We start from the raw sequence: 20,740 nt of genomic DNA on the forward strand, positions 1-20,740 counted from the left end.
AGTTATTAACAGGAGGACAGTTGAAAATCCAGAAGAATCTACAGTTGAACTATTTGAAGTAATAAATTTAGCAAAGCCATTGAGAAGAAATCAGTATATAAAAACCAATTGTCTATTTACATTTCTATAATGAACAGTTAGAAATGAAATTTAAGAACTCACAGAACTAAAGATGCATGGGGACATTTTTAATATTTTAGGAATAAATCTAAAGATATGTACATAGAAATCTATAAACTATCATTGAGAGAAATTTAGGAAGTCCTAAATAAATTGAGAATTATTCCGTGATAAAAGAGTAGAAGATGTAGTATTTTAAGGAGGTTAATATATGGAAATTTGATCTATGGATTAATTAGACGCTCAATCAAAATGAGTCTGTGTGTATAACTTGAAAGGGTCAGAGTAAATGCATATGCAAATGCTAATAACCAAGTATAACTAGGCAACGTTGAAGGAGAAAAAAAAAAAGAAGAATTACTTTTACCAGACATCAAAATGCATTTCAAGGCTAACTGTAATTAAAACAGTGGATATTGGTACAATCATAGAGAGAAAACTGAATAAAACAGACAGTTCAGAAATAGACCCCCACACAAGGACGTTTAATTCTTAACAAGTGTGGAACTTCAGAGTATTGAAGACAGTTTTTTCCATAAATGGTATTGAGTCAATTGAATAAATAACTTTTAAAAAAAGAAACTTCATCCTTATCTCGTAATATGCATACAATGTTATCTCAAGAGAAATATAGATATGAACCTGAAATATAAAACAATAAAGATTTTAGGAGAAGACTAACATTATCCCAAGAAATAAAAACAAGAGTCTTGATTTCCGGTTTTAAACACAAACATGAGATTCTCATATGCAGGGTTGAACTACTGTAGTATTATTAATATATCCTCACATACTACATAGAGATGAGTTATTATTTTTCTACTGTATTATTCTGCTTGGGCTACTGTAACAAAATACTGCAGATTTTGCTTAAATAGCAGACATTAAGTCTCACAGTTCTGGAAGCTGGGAAGTCCAAGATCAAGATGCTGATTGCTTTGGTTTCTGGTGAAACCCTCATCCTGGCTTGCAGACAGCTGTTTTGGTGCTGTCTTCACATGGCAAAGAGAGAGACAGTGAGCTGTCTGGTGTCTTCTCTTAAAGGACATTAATCCTATTGGATCAGGACCCACCCTATGACTTCATTTAACCTTAATTACCCCCTTACAGATCCTACCTTCAAATATAGTTACATTGCATCTATACTCATTAAAGATATTATCTTGTAATTTTCTAATTTTGGGTAGTATCTTTGTCTGGTTTTGGTATCAGGGTGATGGTGGCTTCATAGAGTGACTTTGGGAATATTCCCTCCTCTTCAATCTTTTGGAGTAGTTTGAGAAGGATAGATATAAGCTCTTTTTGTATGTTTTGTAGAAATCCCCAGTCAAGCCATAGGGTTCTGGACTTTTGTTTGCAGGGAGGTTGTTCTTGTTGTTTCTTCCTGCAGTGTTTGCATAGCTGTTAGATACATTTATTTTCAATATGCATCTTTTGATATATGACTTTGTAGTATTTCTTTAGACATGAGTAATGCATAACACTAAATAGATAATAAACTATAGTATAGTTGGTATCTGTGTTTAACTCCAGTTTACCTGGTATAGTCTATACATAGTCAGAGTTCAGTAAACATTTATTTTTAACATAGATGCAAGGAGAGCATCAATCAAAAGTCAATCAGAGAACAGAGAAACATGCTAAATCACCCTTTGTGAGAATAATAACCACTGGGAATTGGAATATCAGCTTTACATCTAAGCAGGTTTGGGCTGTAAAGAAGTACTTTCTTATATATGAGACACTCAAGGGTACTCTCATTGAGAGATTACGTGCGGGAAAATCTGCCTTCCTGCAAAGGTCTCAAATGAGGAAATGTTTCTTTACCTGCTTATTGAAAATAATAATAGAATTCTCTGAGAATTTATAATCATTGGACTGTTTATTCTTGCTGATTTTGCTGGTTTATTTTCTTGGAAGAAAAAAATCCCAGCCCCCAAAATTACTGTGATTAAAGGTTGGTATTGTCCTTTGGTGCCTGGAAGATACAAATAAAAATGTGTTCCAGATTCATTGTCCTTTATCCATTTCCCTCAGAATTACCAGAGGTTTAATTTAGCCAAATATGAGCCAGCACTCAGGTCATCAGAAACATAGAGATAAGGCAGATCTTCTGTAATGACTTTAATAAAGTTTTTTTTATTGAATTTTTTATTGGGGTATAGTTGCTTTACAATGATGTGTTAATTTCTACTGTACAGAGAAGTGGAGCTCCCTGTGCTACACAGCAGGATCTTATTAGTTATCCACTTTATACATATTAGTGTATATATGTCTATTCCAATCTCCCCATTCATCACACACACCCCCACCACTTTCCCCCCTTGGTGTCCATACATTTGTTCTCTACATCTGTGTCTGTATTTCTGCCTTGCAAACTGGTTAGTCTGTACCATTTTTCTAGATTCCACATATATGCGTTAATATATGATATTTGTTTTTCTCTTTCTGACTTACTTCAATCTGTATGACAGTCTCTATCGATCCATGTCTCTACAAATGACCCAATTTCGTTCCTTTTTATGGCTGAGTAATATTTCATTGTATATATGTGCCACATCTTCTTTATCCATTTGTCTGTTGATGGGCATTTAGGTTGCTTCCATGACCTGGCTATTGTAAATAGTGCTGCAAAGAACATTGGTGTGCATGTGTCTTTTTTTTTCTAAAGAAAAAGTTTATTCTCTCTTCCTCTCTGCATGCGTCTTTTTGAATTATGGTTTTCTCTTCGTATATCCCAGTAGTGGGATTGCTGGGTCATATGGTAGTTCTATTTTTAGTTTTTTCATATTTTTAGTTTTTTCAGGACCCATACTGTTCTCCATAGTGGCTGTACAATTTACATTCCCACCAACAGTGCAAGCTGGTTCCCTTTTCTCCACACCCTCCAAAATTTATTGTTTGTAGAATTTCTGATGATGCCCATTCTAACCAGTGTGAGGTGATAACTCATGGTAGTTTTGATTAGCATTTCGCTAATAATTAGTGATGTTAAGCATCTTTTCATCTGCCTTTTGGCCATCTGTATGACTTCTTTGGAGAAATGTCTAGTTAGGTCTTCTGCCCATTTTTGGATTGGGCTGTTTTTGTTTTTGATATTGAGATGTATGAGCTCTTTATATATTTTGGAGATTAATCCTTTGTCAGTTACTTTGTTTACAAATATTTTCGCCCATTCTGAGTGTTGTCTTTTCGTCTTGTTTATAGTTTCCTTCCTTTGCTGTGAGAAAGCTTTTAAGTTTCATTAAGTCCCATTTGTTTATTTTTGCTTTTATTTCCATTACTCTAGGAAGTGGGTCAAAAAGGATCTTGCTGTGATTTATGTCAAAGAGTGTTTTGCCTATGTTTTCTTCTAAGAGTTTTATACTGTCCGGTCTTGCATTTAGGTGTTTAATCCATTTTGAGATTATTTTTGTGTATGGTGTTAGGGAGTGCTCTAATTTAATTCCTTTAAATATAGCTGTCCAGTTTTACCAGCACCACTTATTGAAGAGGCTGTCTTTTCTCCATTGTATATCCTTGTCTCCTTTGTCATAGATTAGTTGACCATACGTACGTGGGTTTATCTCTGGGTGTTCTATCCTGTTCCACTGATCTATATTTCTGGTGTTTTTTTTTTTTTTTTTTTTTTTTGCCAGTACCATATTGTCTTGATTACTGTAGCTTTGTAATATAGTGTGAAGTCAGGTAGCCTGATTCCTCCAGCTCCATTTTTCTTTCTCAAGATTGCTTTGGGTGTTCAGGGTCTTTTCTGTTTCCATACAAATTGTAAATTTTTTTTGTTCTAATTCTGTGGAAAATGCCATTGGTAATTTGATAGGCATTACATTGAATCTGTAGATTGCTTTGGGTATTATAGTCATTTTCACAATATTGATTCTTCCAATCCAAGAACAAGGTATATCTTTCCATCTGTTTGTGTCATCTTTGATTTCTTTCATCAGTGTCTTATAGTTTTCTGTATACAGGTCTTTTGCCTCCTTAGGTAGGTTTATTCCTATGTATTTTATTCTTTTTGTTGCAATGGTAAATCAGAGTGTTTCCTTAATTTATCTTTCTGATTTTTCGTTGTTAGTGTATAGGAATGCAAGAGATTTCTGTGCATTAATTTTGTATCCTGCTACTTTACCAAATTCATTGATTAGCTCTAGCAGTTTTCTGGTGGCATCTTTAGGATTCTCTATGTATAATATCATGTCATCTGCAAACAATGACAGTTTTACTTCTTTTCCAATTTGTATTCCTTTTATTTGTTTCTCTTCTCTAACTTCCGTGGCTAGGACTTTCAAAACTATGTTGAAAAATAGTGGCACGAAAAGACATCCTTGTCTTCTTCCTGATCTTAGTTAGAGGAAATGCTTTCAGTTTTGACCACTGAGAATGACGTTTGATGTATGTTTGTCATACATGGTCTTTATTATGTTGGGGTAGGTTCCCTCAATGCCCACTGTCTGGAGAGTTTTTATCATAAATTGGTCTCGAATTTTGCCAAAAGCTTTTTCTGGATCTACTGAGACTATCATATGGTTTTTATTCTTCAATTTGTTAACATGGTGTATCACATTGATTGATTTCCATTTAATGAAGAAGACTTGCATTGCTGGGATAAATCCCACTTGATCATGGTGTATGATCCTTTTAATGTGCTGTTGAATTCTGTTTGCTAGTATATTGTTGAGGCTTTTTGCATCCATATTTATCAGTGATATTGGTCTGTAATTTTCTTTTTTTGTAGTATCTTTGTCTGGTTTTGGTATCAGCGTGATGGTGGCCTTGTAAAATGAGTTTGGGAGTGTTCCTTCCTCTGCAATTTTTTGGAAGAGTTTGAGAAGGATGGGTGTTAGCTTGTTAGCTCTTCTCTAAATGTTTGACAGAATTCACCTGTGAAGCCATCTGGTCCAGGACTTTTGTTTGTTGGAAGATTTTTAATCACAGTTTCAATTTCATTACTTGTGATTGGTCTGTTCATATTTTCTATTTCCTCCTGGTTCCGTCTTGGAAGGTTATATCTTTCTAAGAATTTGTGCATTTCTTCCAGTTTGTCCATCTTATTAGCATATAGTTGCTTGTAGTAGTCTCTTATGATGCTTTGTATTTCTGTGGTATCCATTATAATTTCTCCTTTTTCACTTCTAATTTTATTGATTGGATTCTTCTCCCTCTTTTTCTGGATGAATCTGGCTAAAGGTTTATCAATTTTGTTTATCTTCTCAAAGAACTAGCTTTTATTTTTATTGATCTTTGCTATTGTTTTCTTTATTTCTGCTCTGATCTTTATAATTTTTTTCCTAACTTTGGGTTCTGTTTTGTTTGTTTTTTTGGTTCTTCTTTCTCTGGTTCCTTTTGTTGTAAGGTTAGATTGTTTATTTGAATTTTTTCTTGTTTCTTGAGGTAGGATTTTATTTCTATAAACTTCCCTCTTAGAACTGCTTTTGCTGCATCCCATGGGTTTTGGGTCATCGTGCTTTCATTGTCATTTGTCTCTAGGTATTTTTTGATTTCCTCTTTGATTTCTTCATGGATCTCTTGGTTATTTAGTAGCATGTTATTTAGCCTCCATGTCTTTTTGATGTTTTTTTCCTGTAATTTATTTCCAATCTCATAGTGTTCTGGTCAGAAAAGATGCTTGATACGACTTCAATTTCTTAAATTTACTGAGGCTTGATTTTTGACCCAAGATGTGATCTATCCTGGAGAATGTTCCATGCACGCTTGAGAAGAAAGTGTAATCTACTGTTTTGGGATGGAATGTTCTATAAATATCAATTAAATCTATCTGGTCTATTGTGTCATTTAAAGCTTGTGTTTTCTTAATAATTTTCTGCCTGTATGATCTGTCCATTGGTGTCAGTGAGGTGTTAAATTCCCCCATTATTGTTGTGTTACTGTTGATTTCCCCTTTTATAGCTGTTAGCATTTGCCTTATGTATTGAGATGCTCCTACATTGGATGCATATATATCTATGATTGTTATATCTTTTACTTGGACTGATCCCTTGATCATTATGTAGTGTCCTTCCTTGTCTCTTGTAACATTCTTTATTTTAAAGTCTATTTTACCTGATATGAGTATTGCTACTCCAGTTTTCTTTTGATTTCCATTTGCATGGAATATCTTTTTCCATCCCCTCACTTTCAGTCTGTATGTGTCTCTAGGTCTGAAGTGGGTCTCTTGCAGACAGCATATATACAGGTCTTGTTTTTGTATCCATTCAGCCAGCCTGTGTCTTTTGGTTGGAGCATATAATCCATTGCCATTTAAGGTAATTATCGATATGTATGTTACTATTACCATTTTCTTAATTGTTTTGGGTGTGATTTTGTAGGTCCTTTTCTTCTCTTGTGTTTCACACTTAAACAAGTTCCTTTAGCAATTGTTGTAGAGATGGTTTGGTGGTGCTGAATTCTCTTAGCTTTTGCTTGTCTGTAAAACTTTTGTCTTCCCTATTGAATCTGAATGAGATCCTTGCTGGTAGAGTATTCATGGTTGTAGATTCTTCCCTTTCACCACTTTAAATATATGGTACCACTCCCTTCTGGCTTGCAGATTTTCTGCTGTAAAATCAGCTATTCACTTTATGGGAGTTCCCTTGTATGCTATTTCTCATTTTTCCCTTGTTGCTTTTAATAATTTTTCTTTGTCTTTAATTTTTTTCAATTTGGTTACTATGTGTATTGGCATGTTCTTCCTTGGGTTTATCCTGCCTAAGACTCTCTGTGCTTCCTGGACGTGGATGGCTATTTCCTTTCCCATGTTAGGAAAGTTTTTGACTATAATCTCTTCAAATATTTTCTCTGGTCCTTTCTCTCTCTCTCCTCCTTCTGGGACCCCTATAATGCGAATGTTGGTGCATTTAATGTTGCACCAGAGGTCTCTTAGGCTGTCTTCTTTCATTATTTTTCTTTACTCTGTTCTGTGGCAGTGATTTTCACCATTCTGTCTTCCTGGTCACTTATCCATTCTTCTGCCTCAGTTATTCTGCTATTGATTCCGTCTAGTGTATTTTTCATTTCAGTTATTGTATTGTTCATCTCTGTTTGTTCCTTCTTTAATTCTTGTACTTCTTTGTTAAACATTTCTTACATCTTCTTGATCCTTGCCTCCATTTTTTAAAATATCTTTATTGGAGTATAATTGTTTTACAATGTTGTGTTAGTTTCTGCTGTATCACAAAGTCAATCAGCTATATGTATAAATATATCCCCATATGCCCTCTCTCTTGTGCCTCCCTTCCACACTTGTTATCCCACCCCTCTAGGTGCTCACAAAGCACTGAGCTGATCTACCTGTGCTATGCAGCTGCTTCCCACTAGCTGTCTATTTTACATTTGCTAGTGTATATATGTCAATTCTACTCTCTCACTTCATCCCAGCTTATCTTCCCTCTCCCCATGTCCTCAAGACCATTTTCTACATCTGCATCTTTATTACTGTCCTGCCCCTAGGTTCTTCAGAACCTTTTTTTTTTTTTTAGATTCCATATATATGTGCTAGCATATGGTATTTATTTTTCTCTCTCTGACTTCACTCTGTATGACAGACTCTAGGTCCATCCACCTCACTACAATATACTCAATTTTGTTTCATTTTCTGGCTGAGTAATATTCCATTGTATATGTGCCACATCTTCTTTATCCATTCATCTCAATGGAAAATTAGGTTGCTTCCATATCCTGGCTTTGTAAATAGTGCTGCAATGAACATTGGGGTGCATGTGTCTTTTTGAATTATGGTTTTCACAGGGTATATGCCCAGTAGTGGGATTGCTGGGTCATATGGTAGTTCTATTTTTACTATTTTAAGGAACCATCATACTCTTCTTCATAGTGGCTATATCAATTCACATTCCCACCAACAGTGCAAGAGGATTCCTTTTGCTCCACACCCTCTCCAGCATTTATTGTTTGTAGATTTTTTCATGATGGCCATTCTGATTGGTGTGAGGTGATACCTCATTGTGGTTTTGATTTGCATTTCTCTAATGATTAGTGATGTTAAACATCCTTTCATGTGTTTGTTGGCAGTCTGTATATCTTCTTTGGAGAAATGTCTATTTAGGTTTTCCACCCATTTTTGGACTGGGTTTTTTGTTCCTTTTTGATATTGAGCTGCATGAGCTGCTTGTATATTTTGGATATTAATCCTTTGTCAGTTGCTTCAATTGCGAATATTTTATCTCATTCTAAGGGCTGTCTTTTCATCTTGTTTGTGGTGTCATTTGCTGTGCAAAACGTTTTAAGTTTCATTAGGTCCCATTTGTTTATTTTTGTTTTTATTCCCATTTCTCTAAGAGGTGGGTCAAAAAGGATCTTGCTGTGATTTATGTCAGAGTGTTTTGCGTATGTTTTCCTCTAAGAGTTTTATAGTGTCTGGCCTTACATTTAGGTCTTTAATCCATTTTGAGTTTATTTTTGTGTATGGTGTTAACAAGTGTTCTAATTTCATTCTTTTACATGTAGCTGTAGAGTTTTCCCAGCATCAATTATTGAAGAGGCTGTCTTTTCTCCATTGTATATACTTGCCTCCTTTGTCATAGATTAGTTGACCATAGGTGCGTGGGTTTGTCTCTGGGCTTCCTATCCTGTTCCATTGATCTAAATTTCTGTTTTTGTGCCAGTACTATATTGTCTTGATTACTGTAGCTTTGCAGTATAGTCTGAAGTCTGAGAACTTGATTCCTCCAGGTCCGTTTTTCTTTCTCAGGATTGTGTTGGTTATTCGGGGTCTTTTGTGTTTCCATACAAATTGTGAAAGTTTTTGTTTTAGTTGTGTGAAAAATGCCATTGGTAGTTTGATAGGGATTGCCCTGAATCTGTAGATTGCTTTGGGTAGTAGAGTCATTTTCACAAGGTTGATTCTTCCAATCCAAGAACATGGTATATCTTTCCATCTGTTTGTATAGTCTTTGATTTCTTTCATCCATGTCTTATAGTTTTCTGCATAGAGGTCTTTTGTCTCCTTAGGTAGGTTTATTCCTAGTTATTTTATTCTATTTGTTGCAATGGTAAATGAGAGAGTTTCCTTAATTTCTCTTTTAGATATTTTGTCATTAGTGTATAGGAATGCAAGAGATTTCTGTGCATAAATTTTGTATCCTGCTACTTTACCAAATTCATTGATTAGCTCTAGTAGTTTTCTCGTAGCATCTTTAGGATTCTCTATGTACAGTATTATGTCATATGCAAACAGTGACAGTTTTACTTCTTATTTTCTGATTTGGATTTCTTTTTCTCCCCTGATTGCCATGGCTAGGACTTCCAAATCTATGTTGAATAATAGTTTTGAAGAGTGGGCAACCTTGTCTTGTTCCTGATTGCAAAGTGATTCTTTCAGTTTGTCAGCATTGAGAACGATGTTGCCTGTGGGTTTGTCATAATTGGCCTTTATTATGTTGAGGTAGTTCCCCCCTATGCCTACTTTCTGGAGAGTTTTTCTCATAAATGGGTGTTGAATTTTGTCAAAAGCCTTTTCTGCATCTGTTGAGATTATTGTATGGTTTTTATCCTTCAATTTGTTAATTTGGATTACCACACATATTGATTTGCATATATTGAAGAATCCTTGCATTCCTAGGATAAACCCTACTTGATGATTGTGTGTGATCCTTTTAATGTGCTGTTGGATTCTGTTTGCTAGTATTTTGTTGAGTATTTTTGCATCTATGTTCATCAGTGATATTGGCCTGTAGTTTTATTTCTTTGTGATATCCTTGTCTGATTTTGGTATCAGGGTGATGATTGCCTCACAGAATGAGTTTGGGAGTGTTCCTTCCTCTTCTATACTTTGGAAGAGTTTGAGAAGGATAGGTGTTAGCTCTTCTCTAAATGTTTCATAGAATTCGCCTGTGAAGCCATGTGGTCCTGGGCTTTTGTTTTTTGGAAGATTTTTATACACAGTTTCAATTTCAGTGCTTGTTATTGGTCTGTTCATATTTTCTATTTCTTCCTGGTTCAGTTTGGAAAGTTGTACTTTTGTAAGGATTTGTCCATTTCTTCCAGTTTGTCCATTTTATTAGCATATAGTTGCTTGTAGTAGTCTCTTATGATCCTTTGCATTTCTGTGGTTTCCATTGTAAGTTCTCCTTTTCATTTCTAATTCTGTTGATTTGAGTCTTCTCCCTTTTTTTCTTGGTGAGTCTGGCTAATGGTTTATCAATTTTGTTTATCTTCTCAAAGAACCAGCTTTTACTTGTATTGATTTTTGCTTTTGTTTACTTCATTTCTTTTTTATTTATTTCTGATCTGATCTTTACGATTTCTTTCCTTCTGCTAACTTTGGGGTTTTTTGTCCTTCTTTCTCTAATTGCTTTAGGTGTAAGGTTTGTTTGTTTATATGAAATTTTTCTTGTTTCTTGACATAGGATTGTATTGCTATAAACTTCCCTCTTAAGACTGCTTTTGCTGCATCCCATAGGTTTTGGGTCATCCTGTTTTCACCGTTATTTGTTTCTAGGTATTTTTTTATTTCCTCTTTGATTTCTTCAGTGATCTCTCGGTTATTTACTAGCATAGTGTTTAGCCTCCATGTTTTTTAATATTTTTTATAGTTTATTTCCTGTAATTGATATCTTTTTTCATAGTATTGTGGTCGGAAATGATACTTGAAATGATTTCAATTTTCTTCAATTTACTAAGTCTTGATTTGTGACCCAAGATATGATGTATCCTGGAGAACGTTCCATAAGCACTTGAGAAGAAAATGTATTCTGTTGTTTTGGATGGAATATCCTATAAATATCAGTTAAGCCCATCTGATCTAATGTGTCATTTAAAGCTTGTGTTTCCTTATTTATTTTCATTTTGGTTGATCTGTCCATTGGTGAAAGTGGGTTGTTAAAGTCCCCTACTATGATTGTGTTACTGTCAATTTCCCCTTTTATGGCTGTTAGCATTTGCCTTATGTATTGAGGTGCTTCTATATTGGGTGCATAAACATTTACAGTTGTTATATCTTCTTTTTGGATTGATCCCTTGATCATTATGTAGTGTCCATCTTTGTCTTTTGTAATAGTCTTTATTTTAAAGTGTATTTTGTCTGATATGAGAATTGATTCTCCAGCTTTCTTTTGATGTCCATTTGCATGGAATGACTTTTTCCATCCCCTCACTTTCAGTCTGTATGTGTCTCTAGGTCTGAAGTGGGTCTCTTGTAGACAGCATATATACGAGTCTTGTTTTTGTATCCATTCAACCAGTCTGTGTCTTTTGGTTGGAGCATTTAATCCATTTACATGTAAGGTAATTATCGATATGTTTGTTCCTATTACCATTTTCTTAAGTGTTTGGGTTTCTTATTGTAGGTCTTTTCCTTCTCTTGTGTTTCCTCCCCAGAGAAGTTCCTTTAGCTTTTGTTGTAAAGCTGGTTTGGTGGTGCTGAATTCTCTTAGCTTTTCTTGTCTGTAAAGGTTTTAATTTCTCCATCGAATCTGAATGAGATCCTTGCAGAGTAGCGTAATCTTGGTTTTAGGTTTTTCCCTTTCATCACTTTAAATATGTCCTGCCACTCCCTTCTGGCTTGCAGAGCTTATGCTGAAAGATCAGCTGTTAAACTTATGGGAATTCCCTTGTATGTTATTTGTTGCTTTTCCCTTGCTGCTTTTAATATTTTTTCTTTTATTTAATTTTTGATAGTTTGATTAATATGTGTCTTGGTGTGTTTCTCCTCGGATTTATCCTGTATGGGACTCTCTGCACTTCCTGGACTTGATTGACCATTTCCTTTCCCATATTAGGGATGTTTTCAATGTTAATCTCTTTAAATATTTTCTCAGACCCTTTCTGTTTCTCTTCTTCTTCTGGGACCCCTATAATTTGAATGTTGGTGCATTTAATATTGTCACAGTGGTCGCTGAGACTGTCCTCAATTCTTTTCATTCTTTTTTCTTTATTCTGCTCTGTGGCAGTTATTTTCACTCTTTTATCTTCCAGGTCGCTTATCTGTTCTTCTGCCTCAGTTATTAGGCTATTGATTACTTCAAGAGTATTTTTAATTTCATTTATTGTGTTGTTCATCACTGTTTGTTTGGTCTTTAGTTCTTCTATGTCCTTTTTAAACATTTCTTGTATTTTCACCATTCTATTTCCAAGATTTTGGATCATCTTTAGTATCATTACTCTGAATTCTTTTTCAGACTGACTGCCTATTTCCTCTTCATTTGTTTGGTCTGGTGGGTTTTTACCTTGCTCCTTCATCTGCTGCATATTTCTCTGTCTTCTCATTTTGTTTAACTTACTGTGTTTGCGGTCTCTTTTTCACAGGCTGCAGGTTCGTAGTTCCCATTAATTTTGGTGTCTGCCCCCAGTGGCTGAGATTGTTTCAGTGGCTTGTGTAGGCTTCCTGGTGGAGGGGACTGGTGCCTGTGTTCTGGTGGGTGGGTCTGGATCTTTTCCTTCTAGTGGGCAGGGCCGTGTCCAGTGGTGTATTTTGGAGTGTCTATCAACTTTGTATGACTTTAGGCAATTTCCTGCTAATGGGCAGGGTTGTGTTCATATCTTGCTAGTTGTTTGGCATGGGGATGCCAGCACTGGAGCTTGCTGGCTGTTGGGTGGAGCTGGGTCTTCGTGTTGAGTCGGAGATATCTGAGGGAGCTCTTGCTGATTGATATTTCATGGGGCTGGGAGGTCTCTCGTGGTCCAATGTCCTGTACTCAGCTCTCCCACCTTGGAGGCTGAGGTCCCTCACTTGGCTGGATCACGAAGACACTGCCAGCCACTTGGCTTGGAAGAAAAGGAAGAATAAAATAAAATAGAACAAAGAATCGATAGAAACCCAGACCCAAATGTTAAAAGCAAAACTAAACAGAAATAATGACACAAAAATCATACACACACACACTCATAAAAATAGAAAAAACAAACAAACAACACATACAACAGACCGTACCATAGGACAAATGGTAAAAGCAAACTTAAACTGACAAAATCACAAAAGAAATATACACATACACACTCACCAAAAGAGAAAAAAAGGAAAATACATTTAGAAATAATAATAAAATTTAAAAAATAAAAATAAATAAAAAATAAAAAAAGAAGAGAGCAACCAAAGCAATTAACAAATCCACTAATGATAACAAGCACTAAAAACTAAACTAAGATAAACCAAAACCAAAACCAAAACCAAATCAGAGCCAGAAAGCAAACCCCAAGTCTACAGTTGACCCTAAAGTCCACTGCCTCGATTTTGGGAACATTCATTTTCTATTCTATTACACAGATGCTCTGTTTATTAAGTTGATTGTGGGGATTTTATCTGCTGCTCTTGAGGCTGCATGGATAAATTTCCCTTTCTCTTCTTTGTTCGCATAGCTCCTGGGGTTCAGCTTTGGTTTTGGCCCTGCCTCTGCATGTAGGCCACCCTCAGGCCTCTGTTCCCCACCCAGAGAGGAGGGGGTTAAAACAACTGCTGATTAGGTCTCTCTCACTCAGGCCGGGGAGAGGGAGGGGTATGGTAATCATAATTGGCATGTAGGGCAAGCCTGTTGTGGCAGAGGCCAGCATGACATTACAACAGCCTGAGGCATGCTGTGTGTTCTCCCTGGGAAGTTGTCCCTGGATCATGGGACCCTGGCAGTGGCATGCTGCACGTGGGGGGCGGGTGGGTGTTGGTAGTGACCTGTGCTTGCACACAGGATTCTTGGTGTCAGCAGCACAGCATTAGCGGTTCATGCCCGTCTCTGGGGTCTGAGCTGATATCCTTGGCTTGTACCCATCTCTGGAGCTCCCTTAGCTGGTGCTCTGCCTTTTGTGGGCACATGGAGTGGGAATCACCTCTCCTCGTGCACCCCAAAACATTGGTCTCTTGCCTCTCCGGCAGGTCCAGACTTTTTCCTGGACTCCCTCCTGGCTAGCTGTGGTGCACTAGCCCCCTTCAGGCTGTCTTCACACAGCCAACCTCAGTCCTCTCCCTGGGGTCTCACCTCTGAAGCCCAAGCCTCAGCTCCCAGCCTCCACCTGCCTCAGTGAGTGAGCAGACAAGCCTCTCAGGTTGGTGAGTGCTGGTCAGCACCTATCCTCTGTGTGGGAATCTCCCCGCTTTGGCCTCTGCACCCCTGTTGCTGTGCTCTCCTACATGGCTCCAAAGCTTCCCCCCCCACCCCCACCAGTGAAGGGACTCCCTAGTGTGTGAAAACTTTTCATCCTTCACAGCTCCCTCCTAGAGGTGCAGGCCCCATCCCTATTCCTTTGTCTCTTTTTTCTTTTGCCCTACCCAAGTACATGGGGAGTTTCTTGCCTTTTGGGAAGTCTGAGGTCTTCTGTCAGCATTCAGTAGGTGTTCTGTAGGAGTTGTTCCACATGTAGATGTATTTTTGATGTATATGTGGGGAGGACGGTGATCGCCACATCTTACTCCTTCATCATCTTGAAGGTCTCTATGCCTCCATTCTTTTTCCAAGGTCCTGGATCATCTTCACTATCATTATTCTGAATTATTTTTCTGGAAGATTGCCTATCTCCACTTCATTTAATTGTTTTTCTGGGGTTTTATCTTGTTCCTTCATCTGGGACATAGTCCTCTGCCTTTTCATTTTGTCTCTCTTTTTGTGACTGTGGTTTTCATTCTGCAGGCTGCAGGATTGTAATTCTTCTTGCTTTCTGCCATCTGCCCTGTGGTCATTGTTGTTGTTTTTAATTACAGATTTTATTTCACTTCTAATGATAAGTCTTCAAATTACCAGTTTTCTCTTGACTCAACTGTGGCAGGCTGTAAGTTTCTAGAAACTTGTCCATTTCTTCTAAGTTGCCCAATTTGTTGGCATATAACTGTTCTTAGTATTCTCTTACAATTTTTTGCATTTCTGTGGTATCAGTTGTTACTTCTCCTCTTTCTCTCTTATTTTGTTTATTTGGGTCCTCTCTATTTTCTTCTTGGTGAGCCTGGCTAGAGGTCTGTCAATTTTGTTTATCTTTTCAAAAAACTAGCTCTTGGTTTCATTGATCTTTTCTATTGTTTTTTAAATCTCTATTTATTTCCTCTGTGATCTTTATTATTTCCTTCTGCTGACTTTGGATTTTATTTGTTCTTTTTCTATTTCTTTAAGATAGTAGTTTAGGTTGTTTATTTGAGATTTTTCTTGTTTCTTGAGGAAGGCCTGTATCGCAATGAACTTCCCTCTTAGAACTGAATCGCATAGATTTGCAAGGTTGTGTTTTCATTGTCATTTGTCTCAAGGTATTTTCCAATTTCCTCTTTGATTTCATCATTTATCCACTTATTTTTAGTAGTATGTTTTTTCATCTCCATGTGTTCGTATTTTCTCCAAGTTTTCTTTTTGTGGTTAATTTCTAGTTTCATACCATTGTGGCCAAAAAAGACACTTGAAATAATTTCTATCCTCTTAAATTTGTTGAAGCTTGTTTTGTGACCTAGTATGTGGTCAGTCCTAGAGAATGTTGCATGTGTGCTTGAAAAGAATGTGTATTCTGTTTTTTTGTTTTTTGTTTTTTCTGAAGTAGTGTCCTATAGATATCAATTCAGTCCAACTGTCAATTGTGTCATTTAGGATCTCTGTTGTCTTATTGATTTTCTGTTTGGAAGATCTGTCCAATATCAGTGGGATGTTAAAATCTACAATTGTTGTATTCCTGTCAATTTCTCTGTTTATGTCTGTTAGTATTTGTTTTATATATTGGGTGCATGTATGTTAACAAGTGTAATATCCCCTTTTATTCATCCCTCACTCATTATATAATGTCCTTCATTGTCTTTCTTTACACACTTTGTTTTAAAGTCTATTTTGTCTGATGTGAGTATTGCTTCCCCTGCTTTCTTGTCGTTTCATTTGCATGAAATATCTTTTTCCATCCCCTCACTGTCAATTTGTTTGTGCCTTTCACCCCAAAGTGAGTTCTTGTAGGCAGTGCATTGGTTTTTATCCCATCCGCCACTCTGTGTCTTATAACAGCGTTTAGTTCATTGACTTTTAAAGTAATTGATAAGTAGGTACTTATTACCATTTTAACCCTTGTTTTCCAGTTGATTTTTTACTTCTTTGTTCATTTTTTCCTCTTGTCATTTGATGGTTTTCTGTTGTATTATGATTGAGTTCCTTTTTTGTTTGTTTGTTTTTTGTGAATCTACTGTATATTTTTGATTTGTGGTTACCCTTGTTTTCAAGTATGTTAACCCAGAACTATATATACTTGCTTTAGACTGATAGTCATATAAGTTCAAACACATTCTAAGAGACTTTTTAGTCCCATCCCACACATTTTTTTTCACTTTTGATGTCCTATTTTACATCTTCATGTTTATCCTTTTGCTGTTAATTGCAGTTATAATCACTTTTACAAAATTTCTTTGATCTTTTTTAACTTAGGCACTGTCTTTTTAAGTGTTCTTCAATCCTGTTATATATTTGTCTTTTCTATTGTGAAATTTCCTTTCCTATAGGTTCTTGCTTCTTTTCTGTTTAGAGAAGACCTTTCAGTATTTCCTTTAGTTTAGGTTTAGTATTTCTATACTCTTCGTTTGTGCTTGTCTGAGAAATTCTTTATCTGTTTTTCTATTTTAAATGACAAACTTGCTGGGTAGAGTGTCCTAGGTTGCAGGTTTTTCCCTTTCAGGACTTTGAATATATCATGCCACTTCTTTCTGTTCTGCAAAATACCTGCATAAAAATCAGCTTTATGAGGGTTCCCTTGTAACTGACTCTTTGTTTTTCCCTTGCTGCCTTTAGAATCCTCTCTTTACCTTTAACTTCTGCCATTTTAATTATGATGTCTTGGTATGGGTCTGTTTGGGTTCATCTAGTTTGGGACCCTCTGTGCTTCCTGTACCTGAATATCTGTTTTTTTCTTTAGGTTTAGGAAAATTTTCAGCCATAATTTCTTTTTTTTTTTTTTTTGGTAATACATTTATTTATTTATTTATTTATTTATTTATTTATTTATTTATTTATGGCTGTGTTGGGTCTTCATTGCTGTGCACAGGCTTTCTCTCTAGTTGTGGTGAGTGGGGGCTACTCTTTGTTGCAGTGCACAGACTTCTCATTGCGGTGGCTTCTCTTGTTGTGGAGCTTGGGCTCTAGGTGCACAGGCTTCAGTAGTTGTGGCACGCAGGCTTAGTAGTTGTGGCTTATAGGCTCTAGAGCACAGGCTCAGTAGTTGTGACACATGGGCTTAGTTGCTCCACGGCATGTGGGACCTTCCTGGACCAGGGCTTGAACCCATGTCCCCTGCACTGGCAGGCAGATTCTTAACTACTGCGCCACCAAGGAAGTCCCACATAATTTCTTTAAATACATTTTTATCTCCTTCTCTCTCTCTTCTTCTGGAGCCCCTATTGTATGTAGGTTGGCATGCTTTATATTATCCCATAGATCTCTTATGTAGCTTTCATTTTTAAAAAAATTTTCTTTCTGTCTGCTGTTCTGATAGGATGATTTCCATTATTCTATCTTCCAGATCACTTATTCATTCTTTTGCATTCTTTGGTCTGCTATTCATTGCTTCTAGGTTGGTTTTGTATCTTGGTAATTAAGTTGTCTAATTTTGATTGGTTCCGTTGTATAGTTTCTAGTTCCTTGTTACAAGGATCTGTATTTCTGTTGATAATCTTTTTTCATTCCTTTAACATTTTTATTACTTCCTTTTTCAACTTAGTGTCTAGTAGACTGGTGAGGTCTATTTCATTATTTGTTCTTTCAGAGGATTTCTCTTGCTCTTTTAATTGGGATCCCTTCCTTTGCTTTTTCATTTTACTTAACTTTTCCTGCCTCTATGAATTTAGGAGAAACAGTTATCTACTGTGGTCTTGAAGAGGTGTTTTTATGTGGGAGCATCCCTGTGCAGACTGTGTGCATCCAGTATTTTTGGTGTGAGAGCTGTTTTTGGTATGGATGCCAGCCACATCTTTTCTCAGTGTTCTGTCCATTATCCCCTTGATAGGGGGTTAGTGTTGTGCTTCCCGGAGCCTGCACTGGATATTGAGCAGGGCCTCCTCTTTGCTCCATGGCTGTCACAGCCCTGTTGGAGGGAGGTTCTGTTTCCCAGTTGTTAGAGTATATGCCCTGAGCGTCAGGTTTGATAAGGCTCCATTACCCTTAAGTGTGTGTTCTGTCCCCAAGGAGGTGATTGCTGAAGCAAGTGAGGACCAAGTGGTCAAGGGGACCTATGTGCCACCTGTTCAGGCATCCATGGTTCTGCCTAGAAAAAGGCCAAGATCACGTCCCTTTCTCTGTTGTGTTTGTCCCAGACCTGGTGCTAGGCTGGTGCTTGGGGCTGTGCTGCTACAGCCTGGGACCTGGGCTGCCTATGTGGCAGGACTTTCCCAGGACCTGTCCACCCTAGGTCTAGCTTCAAGCTGTGGTGTGGGTTGGGTGGAATGGGAGAGCTCCCACTGGGAAATGAACCACTGCATACTCCTCCCCAGGGGCTGTCTTCCCAAGGCATGCATTTCTGTGGTGCCACCTGGTGTGCACGCCAAAAAAGTCCACCCCTGCTGGACCCACTCCCATAATGCACATACTGACAGTGGGCTCTAAGTTTCAGCCCAGACCACACCCAAGGCCCTCTGGGCTGTCCCTGTGGAGCTAGATCAAGTCTCCTCCAGGGCCTATCTGCTCAAGATTCAGCTCCTAGCTGCTGTTCATACTAGCAGCCCCACTGGGTGTGGGTTTGGGGCTGGGAAGTGTGGTGAGGTGGCAGCCATCAGCATAGGTCTCCTTCCACCCTGATTGCTAGCAAGCCTGCACATGTGCCCTCCTTGACAGCAGAGTCCAGACCCCTCCAGCCCCTCTATCTGTCCCAGTGGATCTCCCAGCAGGCAAGTGGGCTCCTCAGGGTGAAGACCTGCACCTGTGGAACTTCCCTGCTTCACAGATCCCTCCCAGGGGCACTGGACCCATTCTGATGCTTTTTTTCCCCATCCTACCTGGTTACGTGGGGATCTTTCTTGTACCTTTGTTTGTATAAGGGACCTTCTGCCAGTTTCCCATTGGTTTTCTGTAAGAGTTGTTCCATAGGTAGATGAATGTTGATGTGTTTGTGGGGGAAGGTGAGTTCCATATCCTCCTAGTCTGCCACCTGGGTCTTCTCCAAGATATGATAAGATTTATATCTTAAAGGACAATAAATAAAAATGTAAGTTTTCTCCTGGGAATTTTGGAGTATATTTGTCTATTATAAGTCTTAGGATAATTATTAGTAAAATAGTTTTGAAGCACAGGGCAACTTTGCTCCAATATCCTGATCTTTTATACTGTCTACAAGCAATTTTGAGAGGAATAGGTGAGGTCTTAGGATGATAAAGATAGGTGGGCCTTGACTTGTTTCTAGAGTTGTACTTGTGGTTTTGTAGGAATTTGCAAGACAGAGACTTGTTCCTTTAAGCCCTTAAATATTGTACTCCAGCTGATTTATTTCCTGATTATTTGTAAGAGGACCTGGGGAATTGCTGAGAAGAAAGAGCAATTTTTAAAAAAGAGAATTTATGTTGGATTTTGCTTTAAGACTAATTTCGATTCTTTCATCTTCATAAGGAGTTCCTTAAGGCTGGTCATTATAATTGTTTTCTTTTCAATTTGATCCTCCCATAGGTACCAGTATGACAGCTGCTTATGATGAGAGCTCTCAATTTTTTTCCCTTTTAAATACAGCCAATTTTAAGTATCTATTGTCTGGCCATTGATAAGTAGGATCTTATATTAATTTAAAAAGGTGACTCAAACCAATAAGCATTTTTTGGTTTAACCAAAGGTGTAAGAGGCATCTCACAAGTGAGTATATAGCCCTCATAAGATCAAGAAATTTTACTCCCAGATATAGTCTAAGAAGGCAAAAGCTCTTCCTTGCTACTGGCAGTAGAATGGTGTAGTGAAAATGGTGTCTCCAGTGTCCCACAAAAATGTGGGGCACCTCCTGCTGTAAATATGCTAATCAATGCACTGGGCAGATGCTACTGGAATGGAATTTTTTGAGCATTAACAAGCAACAAAGGTTGATATGAAAAAGGTCCCTTGTGGACTGGGACCCCTTAGGACAAACTCCCCTGGGAGCTGGCACAGCCAGACAAAGAGAGTGCTGCTTGTGACTTCGTGTCTCAGAATCTGTCTATTCAACTGGCCACCAGATGCACCTTCCAGATGTCAGAGACCACAGAGAATATTCTCACTGGACACAAGGCCAAGCTCTAGGGACGTAGAAAAATATGGAAGACAAAGACCTCATCCCGTTTTACATAGAGGACCCACAGCTGAGTTTGACTGAAGAAACACTGGTCTGGTGAGAACGGTTAACTCACCAGCCTGTGAGGCTGGCTCAGAGAGCAGGCTGATAGGGACTCTGCCTGCATTCTACCCTATTTCTTCCTCCTTGTGACAAACAACACAATAGACAGGCAAACACACACACGCAACAGTGACCATCTCTGAGAGAAGAATCCCCAAGTGTTGCTAAGTCCAAGGAATTTAGTTCCACAAGTATTTTCTCCTGCTAATCTAAAATGAGTGAGAGAGAGAGGAAAAAGGTACTCTCACCACTTGCCTTTGCAAAAGACCTTGGGGTCAGAGATCAGGAGGCTGACATGTAGGAAATCTTACCTTCTGCTGGCCTTTGTCACATGTCCCAGGATCTCTCAGCTGCAGCAGCCTCAGAGTGGGAAGCAGGTCCAGCCAGCCCC

The sequence above is a fragment of the Balaenoptera acutorostrata genome, chromosome 3 (assembly GCF_949987535.1).
Source record: "Balaenoptera acutorostrata chromosome 3, mBalAcu1.1, whole genome shotgun sequence".
NCBI lineage: Eukaryota > Metazoa > Chordata > Mammalia > Artiodactyla > Balaenopteridae > Balaenoptera > Balaenoptera acutorostrata.